Source organism: Acinonyx jubatus, chromosome C1, assembly GCF_027475565.1.
Source record: "Acinonyx jubatus isolate Ajub_Pintada_27869175 chromosome C1, VMU_Ajub_asm_v1.0, whole genome shotgun sequence".
Taxonomy (NCBI): Eukaryota; Metazoa; Chordata; class Mammalia; order Carnivora; family Felidae; genus Acinonyx; species Acinonyx jubatus.
Genome location: NC_069381.1, coordinates 162,474,072 through 162,486,725, shown reverse-complemented (window position 1 = coordinate 162,486,725; position 12,654 = coordinate 162,474,072). Strand labels below are relative to the sequence as shown.

The following is a 12,654-nucleotide window of genomic DNA, read 5'->3' as shown; positions in this document are numbered from 1 at the left end:
CGTGCTGCCAGTACAGAGCCCAAAGCAGGGCTTGAACCCACGAAACTGTGAGATCATGACCTGAGATGAAACCAAGAGTCGGACTCAACAGACTGAAACACCCAGGCCCCCGTTAGTTTTAATTTCTAAAATTACTTACTCTTAATTTAATTTCTTTTTTTAAAAATATATGTTTATTTATTTTTGAGAGAGAGAGACAGAACATGACAGGGGAGGGGCAGAGAGAGATGGAGACACAGAATCTGAAGGAGGCTCCAGGCTCTGAGGTGTCAGCACAGAGCCTGATGCGGGGCTTGAACTCATGAACTGTGAGATCATGGCTTGAGCTGAAGCCAGATGCTTAACTGACTGAGCCACTCAGATGCCCCTCTTAATTTAATTTCTAAAGGTGAAGTTTCTCAAATCACTCTAAATGCAGAAGGCTTCTTTAGCTTCTTAGGAAGTACTGTCCAGGCCTGGCCAACCAGTCTAGGCAGAATCAAAGTTGTCGTTTTATCTCTAGTGAACAGAGGCCCATAACACCACCTGTCTCTATTTTCCATTGGTGGGTGGCCTTATACAGTTTTTTTTTAACTTTTAATTTTTTAATTAAAAAAATTGTAATTCCAGTACAGTTAACATACAGTGTTATGTTAGTTTCCGGTGTACAATATAGTGATTCAACAATTCCATACGTCACCCAGTGCCCATCACAACAAGTGTACTCCTTAATCTCCATCACCTATTTCACCCATTCCCCCCCCCACCTCCCCTCTGATGGCTGTCACTGCAATAAAACTGATGAAATCTATTATCTGTTACATTTTATAATCATCATGAGAGAGTGATGATTTACTCCAATTTTAAAGATGAGCAAAACGATATTCAGAAAGATTAAATAATTTTCCAAAGTGTTTCTACCTCTAAAGAACTCAGTGTTTGTATCTCAGTTGTTCTCTGAAAGGGAATAAAACACAGTGTATGCATCTGACTCTGATGTCACCTGAGAAACTGGTTTGGAGAAATTTTGATGAGCCAGTGCCAGATTGCTGTCTCATAGGGTACTTGTTCTTGGAGGTTGTAAGCTGCAAGAGGAAATATACCTCCTTAGGAGATTAAGCTGGACACAGCCTGGCCATCTGCTCTCTTGGCAGGGGCTGACATAGGCTGCCTTTATGAATAAGGGAGATGGAGCAGGGCATGTCACCGGCCAACAGTGCTGCTGGCACTGAGGCATGTAGGCAGACAAACTCCTAGTCTGGTTGACTGCTGTCAACATCTTAGAGTCCATGGAGTTGACCTACTGAAAATTGTAGGTCTGGAAGGAAAGGGATGAAGGGGAGTCTTGATAGCAGTACAGCTCCAATGGTGGAAGGAGACCCTATTTTGGCCAAACGACTCTGCTGGGTATCATGCTAGGTGCTGCAGTTAGAGCAATAAACAAGAGAGTATAGTGGGATAGCAAGACATTAAGTATACACTGACGCACATAATTATTTGATTACAATTGTGATAAACTCTATGATAAAAAGTAGAGTGTTCTTTGATAGCATATAGTGGGGAGGTCTGAGTCTGGGTGTGGGGTGGGTTTCAGGGAAGTCTTTCCTTGAGAAAGTGACATCTGTAACAAACCCAATGGGTTGTTTGTAGCACACCTTATAGATTGTTTACCAAATATCCAATTTCTGTTTCCTCTTCTTTCCTTAAAGGACTACCATCCTCCATTTTAATTTTTATGTATCCAACTTCCTCTATCCAGCCATGTTCTTCAGGGAAGATGGCCCCAGAATATAGGTCTTGATTGATCTGAGTTAATAATGATTGTTTTGCCATTGATTAGTTTAGGTATGTGTTAAGTTAGGTATGTGTTAAGTTTAGGTATGTGTTAAGTTAGAGCCTAGAGGCAACCCTTTCTTCCTCTGAATGTTGTCATGTCTGGTGACCTTGAGTGAAGCTTACTTGAGGACAAATCCCACTCACCAAAGGCAGAGCAAGAAGTTGGAAAGAATCTTGGTTCTTAGCTTTCTGAGCTCAATAAATTAACTGTGGAGCACCCCTAGCTTTAGATTTTTTGAAGTGTTTCTCATTATGTGAACCAGCTGAGTTCGAGTTCCTGTTATTTACACCTCAAAAGATAACAAGAATTATCTAGGTGATGAGTGTGAGTGGGAAGACCACTCCAGACAGAAAAACAAAGCGTGTATGCCCTGAAGTAAAAATGGAAAGTAGTTCCATGCGGCTGAAGAGCAGTGAGCGAGGAGGAGTGGAATAAGATGAAGCTGGAGAGTTGGCAGAAGTCAGATCATTCCACTGTCCTTCTTGGACATTACCTAATAATTTATATTTGAGCTCCGAACAGGCATATCCAGGTTTATAATTCTTTTTTTTAATGACTCCAACAGAATGCTGAATGAATCTTACTTTTACTTCTGTATAGTGGAGAGTGGGAATACTTATATACCTTGATGATTTACAATATGAATGAAATTCACTTGTAATTGCTGTTCTCTAAATTGCTTGGCTTATGTAACTATAGCTTGAAGTGGTTTCTATATTGTAGCTCCTGACCTGTTGTCTGGTGGGACTGCCTGAAGGTTACCCAGTCTCAGTGGCCTTGAATTGGGTCTTCAACATATAAGCATTTGGGGCAATACTTCAGAGAGTAGTTACTCTGGTTGTGTGTGTTATTATGAAGCTGGAGATATTCAACTTCTTTGGTCTAGGGATCTGAGGGAGAATCTGGGAATTCTATCAAGTAATGAGGAATAAGTCCATTGGCTCTTGCAGAAGAGTTCCCTTGTGATCTCAGCAGGTGGGAGAGGCTCAGAGGAGTAGTAGGTCGAATATATATGTCTACTGAGGGTACAGGCTCTAAGAAGCTAAATTATTAGACAAGAAACCTGCCTGCTCAGCTCAACCTTGCCCATTGTCTTTGACTCTTCTGCACTTGTGGGGTGTTTGCTTATTTCTTACCAGGCTCCTCTGGCTATCTGCTGGCAGGGGAGCCTTCTCTGGATGTTAGCCTATAAGATTTGGACCCTGGATTCCAAAAGCTCGGGCTTTGGAAGCAGATGCCACCTAACAGCTGTGTGAACTTGAGCACATTATATTTACTCATCTATAAGATGGTAATGATGATAGAACTTAGCTCCTAGAAATGTTGTGAAAATCAAAGCAAGTAATCTATGATGAGGGCTTAGCACAGTGCAGATATTCAGTCTATGATATTAATTATTTAAACTCACGATTGCTAGTCATTTCTACCATCAGTATTTGTGGGTTGGGTCCTGATCCTCCAATGAACACAGTATGGAGGACCTTATCACCTCTGCCATTGTCTCGGTTAATACAGTGCCACAATACAACGGTTTACTGAGCTATGTCTTAGGCCCTGTGAAGCAGCAGCAGCAACAACAACAACAACAAATTCTACAGCTTTCAGTGTTCACAAGCCAGAAGGAATACCTTGGCTTCACCATTTATTTCTCACAGTAAGATCTAATTCAAGAATATGATTGTTATTGTGAGTCTGAATTTTAAAAACTAGGGCTGTAAAAATCTTTTAAAAAGTTTCCTGGTAAAAACAGTATTTTGATTTGTGCTCTTTGATAGATATGTTGAACCACCTAAATCTACAGATTCATTACAAGTGCCACTTCATATTCAGAGAGAGTGATTTTTTTTCTCCCTTTATGTGGACCCCTCTGGGATGTCTCCAGCATTAAGTACCGCTCTGAGCAAACCATGCTTTGCAAAGTCAGTTATTTGTTTTACTTCTGCCAGAATATTGAAAGTTTGCCTGGCGAACATTCCCTGAAATCAAAATGACTTATTATCAGGCTTCCTTTGCTTTTGATCCTGCTGCAGGATGGTGTGTTTTCCTAATGATGCAGAATCTCTCGTTAAGTTCAGGAAACAGGATATAAGGATAAGTCAATTGACTCAATTTATGGACATAATAAAACGGTCCCTATTACCTTCAGCAGTCAAGGCAAGACAAGGTGAAACACAGTGTTGTAAAGTTATTATGACAAAATAGTTTAGTATTTACCTGACCAAATAAAGTGAAAATACTGCATTTATTTTTGAAGCGGCATTTCAGACATTATGACCGAAAATTAATAGTGGTAGACGATCATTTATCCTGTCGCACTGGGATATTGCAGAGTTCACTCAAAGCCAGGAATATCTGCTATTAAATCATGGCAAACTAAAAAAAATTTTTTTTGAAGTATTTCCTTGTGTCTGCTCTATGTCTACTGTTGGCCCCACTGAGCCAGTGTTAACAGCTAAGGCATTTCTTTTTCCATCTTGTAATATAATTAAAAACAAATTTAGAAGCAGAATAGATGTTTTGTATGTTAGAGCCCCGTTAGTTTTGGGGAAGGCATTGGCAATGCACACAGCTGTTCCTGACAATTATAAACTCAGAAAAGAAAAAAAGAGAGGACAGAAACCAAATTGACCAAATATGGTTGCTTTTATCTTCCAGTGGGAAGCAAGTCTTTGGGGTGGCCACAGGAAGAATAGACGTATATCAAGTATTTTTAATCTGCTTTACATTAAAAAACGATGGACATAAGGCTTAAGGGGTATAGAAAGTTTTAAGTAAAGATACCCAAGGGGTACGTAGGATATTAGTAGCTTATGAAAATACTTGAGGTTTGGGCTAAATTTCAGTTTACTTCTGGTTTTTAGTTAATTTCTAGACTCTGGAGTCTAAAGTAATTTTATGTTTCTAAATTAAAATGGGACTGTGACTCTAAGTTGGGTAAGCAAGACTGTTGACATCGAGCAAACATGAAAAACTCCTAAGTTTTATTTTGAATTAGTAATAATCTGTTTGCATGGGTCGACTGTGAGTTGCAGAGTGACCAGCAATAAGATGCTTCAAGTCTTTGCTAGCTATCACTGGTATTAGGCCTATCCTTGACTATGAAATTGCATCTGGCCATGCTCTCTTCCTTCTCCCCCACTCTCAATCCATCTTAGCCTGCATGGCTTCGTTTTTAAATTTTTATTTGTTCTATTTGTTCTATCTCCTTCTAACATTCTGCATAATTTATTTTTTATGTTCAGTATTAATTGTTTGCCTTCCCCCCCCCCCCCACTCTGCCATGTAAAGCCTGGGTCTTTTGTTTTGTTTTGTTTTTCAGTAGGCCGCACGCCCAACGTGAGGTTTGAACTCATGATCCTAAGATCAACAGTCACACCCTACTGACTTACCCAGCCCTGTACTCCCAAGCCTAGATCTTTGATTTATTCACCAATTTATTTTGAGCATCCAGAGCAATGCCTGGCACATAGTAGGTGCTCAATAAATATTTTTGAATGACTGAATCATATCCTTCTTTTGCCTAAAACATGATAATCATTTTCATTGGCTTTGTGATAAAGTGTAGCTTCTTTATGTGGCATGTACAATCGAGATCCAGTTTAAATGTCCAAATATATTTCTCTTCACTTTTCTCCTGAATGGTTCCAGCTGTACCAAACTATGGCCTACCTTGCTTGTGGGCTTTTGCACATGCTGATTCTTTTGCTTGGATTTCTCTTTGTCCTCTTCCTGAATAACTGATCAGGTTTTGGGGACTCAGTTTAGATTTTTTTTTTCCCCAAGAAGTCTTGCCAGGCCTTCCAAGTCTGGGTTAGGAGCCCCTCCTATATATTCTGCCCTTATCATAGCAGGTTTATATGATATTGATTGCCATGGACTAACCAACTTTCTTTTTTCTCCTTTAACTTGTCCACTCTAGGGAGCGAGAGCCAGACCTACCTTGTTCATAGTTTTCTTCATATGAAATGCGTTGCTTAGCACCTTGTAGGAGCTTCATTGTATATATGTGGAATCATTGAATCAACATAAAAGGAAGGGTATGTAACTCAGACATCAGCTCCGACCATCCTACTCAGAAAGATCTGTGGAAGACTGGCTCAATGCCCTTGTCTCAGGCATTTTGACTGTTTCTCAGGGCTTATCACCTTCAGCCCCAATTTCCCTTTTGTCCCTTAATTTACAATGGTGCAGTGGTTAAGCATGTGGTCCTGCAGCTCCATCATCTAAGCTAAAATCCTACCCTTGCCATGCTGTGCTGAGGATGAGATCAGAGGAATGCAAGAAGAAATTCATCCTCCCTGATCTTCCTTGGGTTGATCGTCCTTTCAAGGATAGAATAAAGATTAGCTCTAGAAATGTATCACATTCAGCATTTGACACCAGATTAAAAAAAAAAAAAAAGTATATCAAAAGGTTTCCCTTCGTTTGAGGAATTCAAGGCATTCTTGTGTTATGTGGGAGGAAATCATGCTTGATCCAATTTCCTGAATGTATTTGTGTGTGGCTCTAGTCTATCCCAAACCGAATATTGTTGACAGTAGAGAGGTATGGAAAGGGGTTCCTGTTATCAGTCAAATGAAGGTATTAAACACAGAAAAAAAATCCTCCGTGTTATAGTTGAACCCTGTGTATCTTTTTAAAAAATGAACATTTCTGCATTTATTTATTTATTTGAGAGTGAGAGATAGGGAGAGTGCACGAGCAAGGAAGAGGGGCAAAGGGAGAGAGAGAGAGGCTTTTAAGCAGGTTCCACATTCAGCGCAGAGCCCAATGTGGGGCTTGATCCCACGACCCTGGGATCATGACCTGAGACAAAGTCAAGAGTTGGACACTCAACCGACTGAGCCACCCAGGTGCCCCAACATCTGCATTTAAATTATATTGTGTTTCTTTGTACTGTTAACAATGCATCAGAACTGGATTTTTTCCCTCATCTGAACATAAAATAAAAATTTAAAGAGTATTGTGATGCAAGCTTATATGCACGAACATACAGACATAGGCATACACAAAATTAAAATTGTGTTTGAGGGTATTAGAGTCATGTGCATTCCTGGTTAGTTCCAATTCAGCTGGAGAAAAAAGAAAAGGTTTTGGTCTGTGACAGTTTTACTTTGCAAATTCAGAATGCTAAATGATAACACAAAAAGTCTTCTTTGAGCTCTTCTTTTTGTTATGTGAGAACAAATACATATTTTATGAAAAAATAAAAAATAATGAAAAGTATTGTGATGTCAAGCACTTTAACATACATAGCAGAGAAACCGATGTGGGTGTTTTGGGTTTCAGAGGACATTTAAATATGACTTTTCATACTTTGTTCTTTACAGATAAAACTTTGGCGTTGATAAAAGAAGAGCAACAGCAAATCCCACCCCCGCCATTTACTGGCCTGTTAACTTCTCTCTGCCTGAATTTCCTCAACTGCTAAGTGGGAAGGATCGTGATAATCACAGCATGTACCTCGCGATACCTTGGTAAGGATTCAATTCATTTGCACTTGGGAAGTACAGAGAGTCTAAGACATAGTAGGTCTCAGTAAGTTTTAGCCCTTCTGATCAACTACATAAACAAGGCTGTTGCATTTAGCAGAGTCTGCAGTGAAGTTTGACAGGTCCCATGGTTACCTCACAGCAGAGAAATGAGGCATCCCTTTTGGGAAAAGTGCTCTCCTCCCTCCCGCCATCAGGATCTCTCCCCAGTGCACTCTCCAGCAGAGAGCTCTGGCCTTTGGCTCTCTTGCCAGCCCTTCCCTTCCTCCCCTGTGCCTTTGCTTTTCCACGGTCCACACCTCTGCATTTCTCTGTGCCATGGCGGCTGGAAATGCCCCCTTCCCTCTGTCTCTTGCAGCAAACGTAAGCTCTCCTCTGCCTCAGGCGGACTTCCAGACTGGATCGACACCCTCTATATGTTCATTCCAATGACTGGGCCGTCTCCAGCATTAGCAGATGCTCATTCTTCCTTGAACACGGCCATTTTCCTTCAGAGGCAGCTGTGGTTTTAAATGGCAGATTGCTTTTCTTCATTACAAGTAGAAGGAAAAAATAACGATAAATACCTTAATGGGTGTGTGTGTGTGTGTGTGAGAAGTAATCACATTGTTTGTGAAGCAGAAAACACTAACCAGTCCCAAGCTTTTGCTTTTAAGTCAATGCAGTACCCCTTTGTGTGAACAGGCCTGGTGGAGGCCTTTTACTCTAGAGAAGCATCCTTTTGCTTTCCTCTCAGAAGTCCTGCCTAAGTGCTGTGTTGGAAGCAGCCACATTAGCAGCGTTGAGCTGCTGCAACATTGTAAATGCCAGCAAATAAAAGTGTCAGCAGCCTGGCTGTGGGAGGCTGGCAGGGCCCGGAGTTTAGTGCTGTTCTGTCCAGATCGGCCTTTCGAAGGGGGCTGGTTCATATCCAGCCCACACGAGTAGTGATTCAAAATTATTTCCTACTGATGGCTCTTCCTGACCCCAGGAAAAGGTGTTTGGAGTTCTCCAGCCGCAGCCCACCAGGCAGGAGGAGAGCCTAGTCAGCTTGAACCGCCCTCTCTCTGCAAGCGACGGCTCCATTCTAGTTAATTGGTGGCATTTCCAGTGGTTGGTGGAAGCTTCCCTACCCCGGCCTATACTGATAACAGAATTTTTGTATCACTTCTGATGGGACCCATAATCGCAGGAAAAATATAAGCAGACTTGTTTTCTTTTCACCACTGGATGTATTTATTTACAAAGAGGGACTTTAAACCACCAGAGACACATATCACTTATGGGTAGTAAAACTCTTCCCCGTGATTCACAGATTTCTCGGGCTGTGCTTCCTGCAACATGGAGGGTCTGTAACAGCACAGTGCTCATGAGGGAACTTCAGCCATGTCTGTCTTGGGCCATCGCACAGATGATTCCTGCATTTGGTGAGTTGGCAAAAGCAAATAGTGTTTTAGGCCTAAGGGTACATTTTACATTTGCATTTGAGAGGAAAATGCAGCTTTGGGCCTTGGAATTGACTGTGTAAAAGAAAATGCTTGTTGTGTGTAGTGAATATTCAGTGGCCTGGCTTTCAAAGCTCGTCTGTCCACCAACAGCAGGATCCTGGCTGTCTAGCCAGGCAGGTTTCTCCAAGGTGAGGTCTTAGGAGAGGAGGAAAACAGAGCCCCCTGTCGCCTAACACTCTTTGTAATGGGCATGTTAAAGTCTTGGGAAACCACAGCCAGCCATTTCAAACATGTTTTGAAGGCATGGGATCATTAATAAATGAAGGAAACAAGCACGATGTCAAATATATAAGTATGATCTAAACCCTGTGAAACAATGGGTGTTAGACATACACCAAAATGCCCATGGTTGGTGGCAAGCTTGGGCATCTATTTCAGTCTTGTGTCTATTAATAATATCCAGTGATTTCCAGGCTTTCCATAGTGAGCATATATCACTTTTTAAATCTGCATAAAATAAGTGTTTATTTAAAAAATAAAGTGTAACACCCTACTCCCATCAGTGATGGTTTTAAAGGTTTTAATTCTACAATGAGGCAAAATCTATTATTACTCTCTTTTATTATTCTCTGTTGGAAGGTAAAATGGCCCCAGCCTTCTTTATCCATCTCTTGTGATTACTGTGTCTATGTTCACCTCGAAAATAATGATGTTTTACATATGCCCTGGGTTAGTGTATTTGTGATAGATGCTAACTTTTGGGGGGCAAGTCAGAACCACTTGGTTTTAGCTTTGATGTGAAAACTTTCACGTTTTCATTTTAGAGCAAAGTGATAAAATTCTGTAAAAAATTGCAGCACACACACATACAGCACATATATCTACATATAAACATTTGCCAGCGACGGGGCACATGGGTGGCTCAGTCGGTTAGGTGTCCCGACTTTGGCCTAGGTCATGATCTTGCCGTTCCTGAGTTCGAGCCCCGCATCAGTCTCTGTGCTGACAGTGTGGAGTCTGCTTGGGATTCTCCCTCTCCTTCTCTCTCTGCCCCTCCCCTGCTCTCTTTTTCTCTCTCTCTCAAAAATAAATAAATAAACCTAAAAAAAGAAGTTGCATAATGGTGGAAGGTAGACTATGATAAGTTAAAGATGAATATTGTAGGGGTGCCTGGGTGGCTTAGTCAGTTGGGTGTCCAACTTCAGCTCAGGTCATGATCTCACAGTCTGTGAGTGGGAGCCCTGCATCTGACCCTGTGCTGACAGCTTGGAGCCTGGAGCCTGCTTTGGATTCTCTGTCTCCCTATCTCTCTGCCTTCCCCCATTCATGCCCTGTCTCTCTTTCTCTATCAAAAATAAACATTAAAAAATTTAAAAATTTGCCACTGTTATTATTGTTATAATAAAATCTTATTTTAAAAAGTAATCAGGTAATTAGATAGCCTAAGTTGCCAAGCTTTTATTTCATTTCATTTCATTTTCTTTATTTTTTTGCCAAGATTTTGTTTTTGATATTTGACTATTATAGGGAGAAAAGAAAAATTTCTTTATGGGATAGCTCCAATCTATTTCCTTTCTTTATTAAAGTAACAGTGGCATATATGTTTTTAATGGGTGTTTTACAAGATATAACCTTAGGTTATATCTATTCTGCCTATTCTCATGAGCCTTTCATATTTACATTTATGTTCTCAAATAGAAATTCTAGAAGTGTATTTTGAGGAATAAATAGTTCCATGACATATTTTTGATAAAAGGATTCTGTGCCTCAAAAGTTTTAGAAACACTATGTACTATGTCACTTTCAACTCTATTCTCAACTCATAGACTCACATTAAATGTTTTTGAAATGTTCTGCAACTAAGAAATCCCTTAAACTCTGTTTAAAACAGTATTTCTTAAATGCATCCAACCAGGATATTCAGAAGTACTGCTTTGAAAGCACTACATGAGCCCACATCATCAAAGAAATATTAACTGACTTTCTTTTGCTGTTCTGAAAAAGAAGCAGGAGAGAAGACAAATAAAATGAGCACAATTTTCTATAAAAATAACTCAAGAAGGGTTTTATGCTTAAGTCATAATCCTCTGCCCCTAGCCCTTTGATTAACTGCAGAGTCCCTCAGCTTCTCAAGGGACTGTAGCAGCCATTGCTTAAATTCAAGTCACAGAAACACTAGAAGCCAGAGTGTAGTTCTTTCTGGCCATCTCTGATAATTTTGATTTATCCCCTAACTTTAGGGTAATGATTGTAGTAGCTGCATGTTGATATATTTGGTGTAGACTGTTACCACGACCACCACCCAGCTCCCGCCCCCAACCCCAACACCATCCTTTCAGCTTCATGTCTTTCTTGTTTCTTGACCCCAAAGTGATTGCATGAGTGCTAGAAGTCTCCTTTTGACACCTCTTGCCCTCCCAACCCTATTACATGGGTTGGCCAATGGATCAGCATTCTAACAGGTACATGCATGGTCTGCAAAAGAATGGCTTTAAGCTTCTTAGCGGCAAAACTTTGACAGTATCGTGCCTTTGAGAATGTCCATGAAGTCTTCTGGGCCTAGTTTGTCTGTGATATTTATAGTTTTCAAGGACTGTGGCTATGTTTGTTTGTGCAGTGCCTAATGTATCGGAATCTTTCATTATTATCTCTTGGTGCTTTTGAAATTAGTTTTTGCACTTATTGAAGGATGGGCAAATCCGTAAACAAAGAGAAGTGTTTGCGATGTCATAGCTGTTTTATAAAAGGTATCCATGACAAGGCTAATTGATTCAGGGGACTTCGTTTTCAATAAAGGAACAGAGATTAGTTTACTGTCGATCTTAATTATTCCATCCATCAACCATTTGTTGCCCGGGGCAACTGGCATCATCTTTGCTGCTTGCTAATTTTAGCTCACTTTACTTAGTGAGGCTTGGTTCTTTTGTTTCGTTTTTGTGGATTTGGATGAGGAAAGAAGGACCTGACATTTCTATGGGTGAAATTCTAAGCTGTGCTATGCTGAATTCACCAACGGACGACATTTCTGTTTTTAAGCACTTGATTGAAATTCATATACTGTAGGTGTTTGTGGATGTATGTGCAGATGTACAGATGAACCCATAAATAAACGTAAATAACATGAACCTGTAAGTGAACATCATCTAACCTACTTGCAAACAAGCCAAAAGTGAAGAGAAAACATAATTACCATCGCCAGAGGATATTTGGTCAAAGTCTCAAAAGAGTACTGAAGTTCTGGCTCTTGGAATTTAAATATGCCTAGTGTTCTCTAGTTATTATTTTTAAATTAGTTTTTGGTTTTGTTCTGCTGAACTCCAAGTACTATTCCACCTTCCTGCACATCTCACCAATGGATTCTGTTCCTTCATGTACCCTTGCTCTGTCTGCCTCTGCATTGCACTCTCTTTCTGGACTGCTTTGAATATGTGCAATTTGGATAGAAGGGCATTCTACCTGGATCCATAATGGAAGGAAGAGAAGCAAAAGACAGGAATTTGCACAGATAAGACAAAATAAAATGCTTTTAGAAAAAGAGCAATTTTGGGCACCTGGGTGGTTCAGTTAGTTAAGTGACCGACTTTGGCTCAGGTCATGATCTCATGCTTCATGAGTTCAAGCCCTGTGTCAGGCTCTGTGCTGAGAGCTCAGAGCCTGGAGTCTTCTTTGGATTCTGTGTCTCTGTCTCTTTCTGCCCACCCCTCCTCATGCTCTGTCTGTCTCTCTCTCAAAAATAAATATTTAAAAAAAGAAAAAAAAAAGAAAAAGAACAACTACATGGCTAAAAATGCTGGGCACATATATTGTGAATGCAACATCATAAAACTTGTTTAAATACTGCATTTAGATTTTCAATTGTCTGGAAGGTAACTTGACTTATTTGGAGTTTTATGTTGGGCCTCAGTCACAACTGCTTGGT

At 40.4% G+C, this 12,654-nt stretch overlaps 1 long non-coding RNA gene across 1 annotated transcript in view; it reads left to right on the top strand.

Annotated features, from left to right (window-relative positions):
• Positions 1 to 12,654, top strand: part of LOC113598169 (uncharacterized) — a 92,809-nt gene that overhangs the window by 23,386 nt on the left and 56,769 nt on the right. The window contains exons 5-7 of the long non-coding RNA XR_008295457.1: positions 5,736 to 5,853; positions 7,147 to 7,293; positions 8,603 to 8,714. This is a non-coding gene — a long non-coding RNA (uncharacterized LOC113598169). The remainder of the gene's footprint in view (positions 1 to 5,735; positions 5,854 to 7,146; positions 7,294 to 8,602; positions 8,715 to 12,654) is intronic.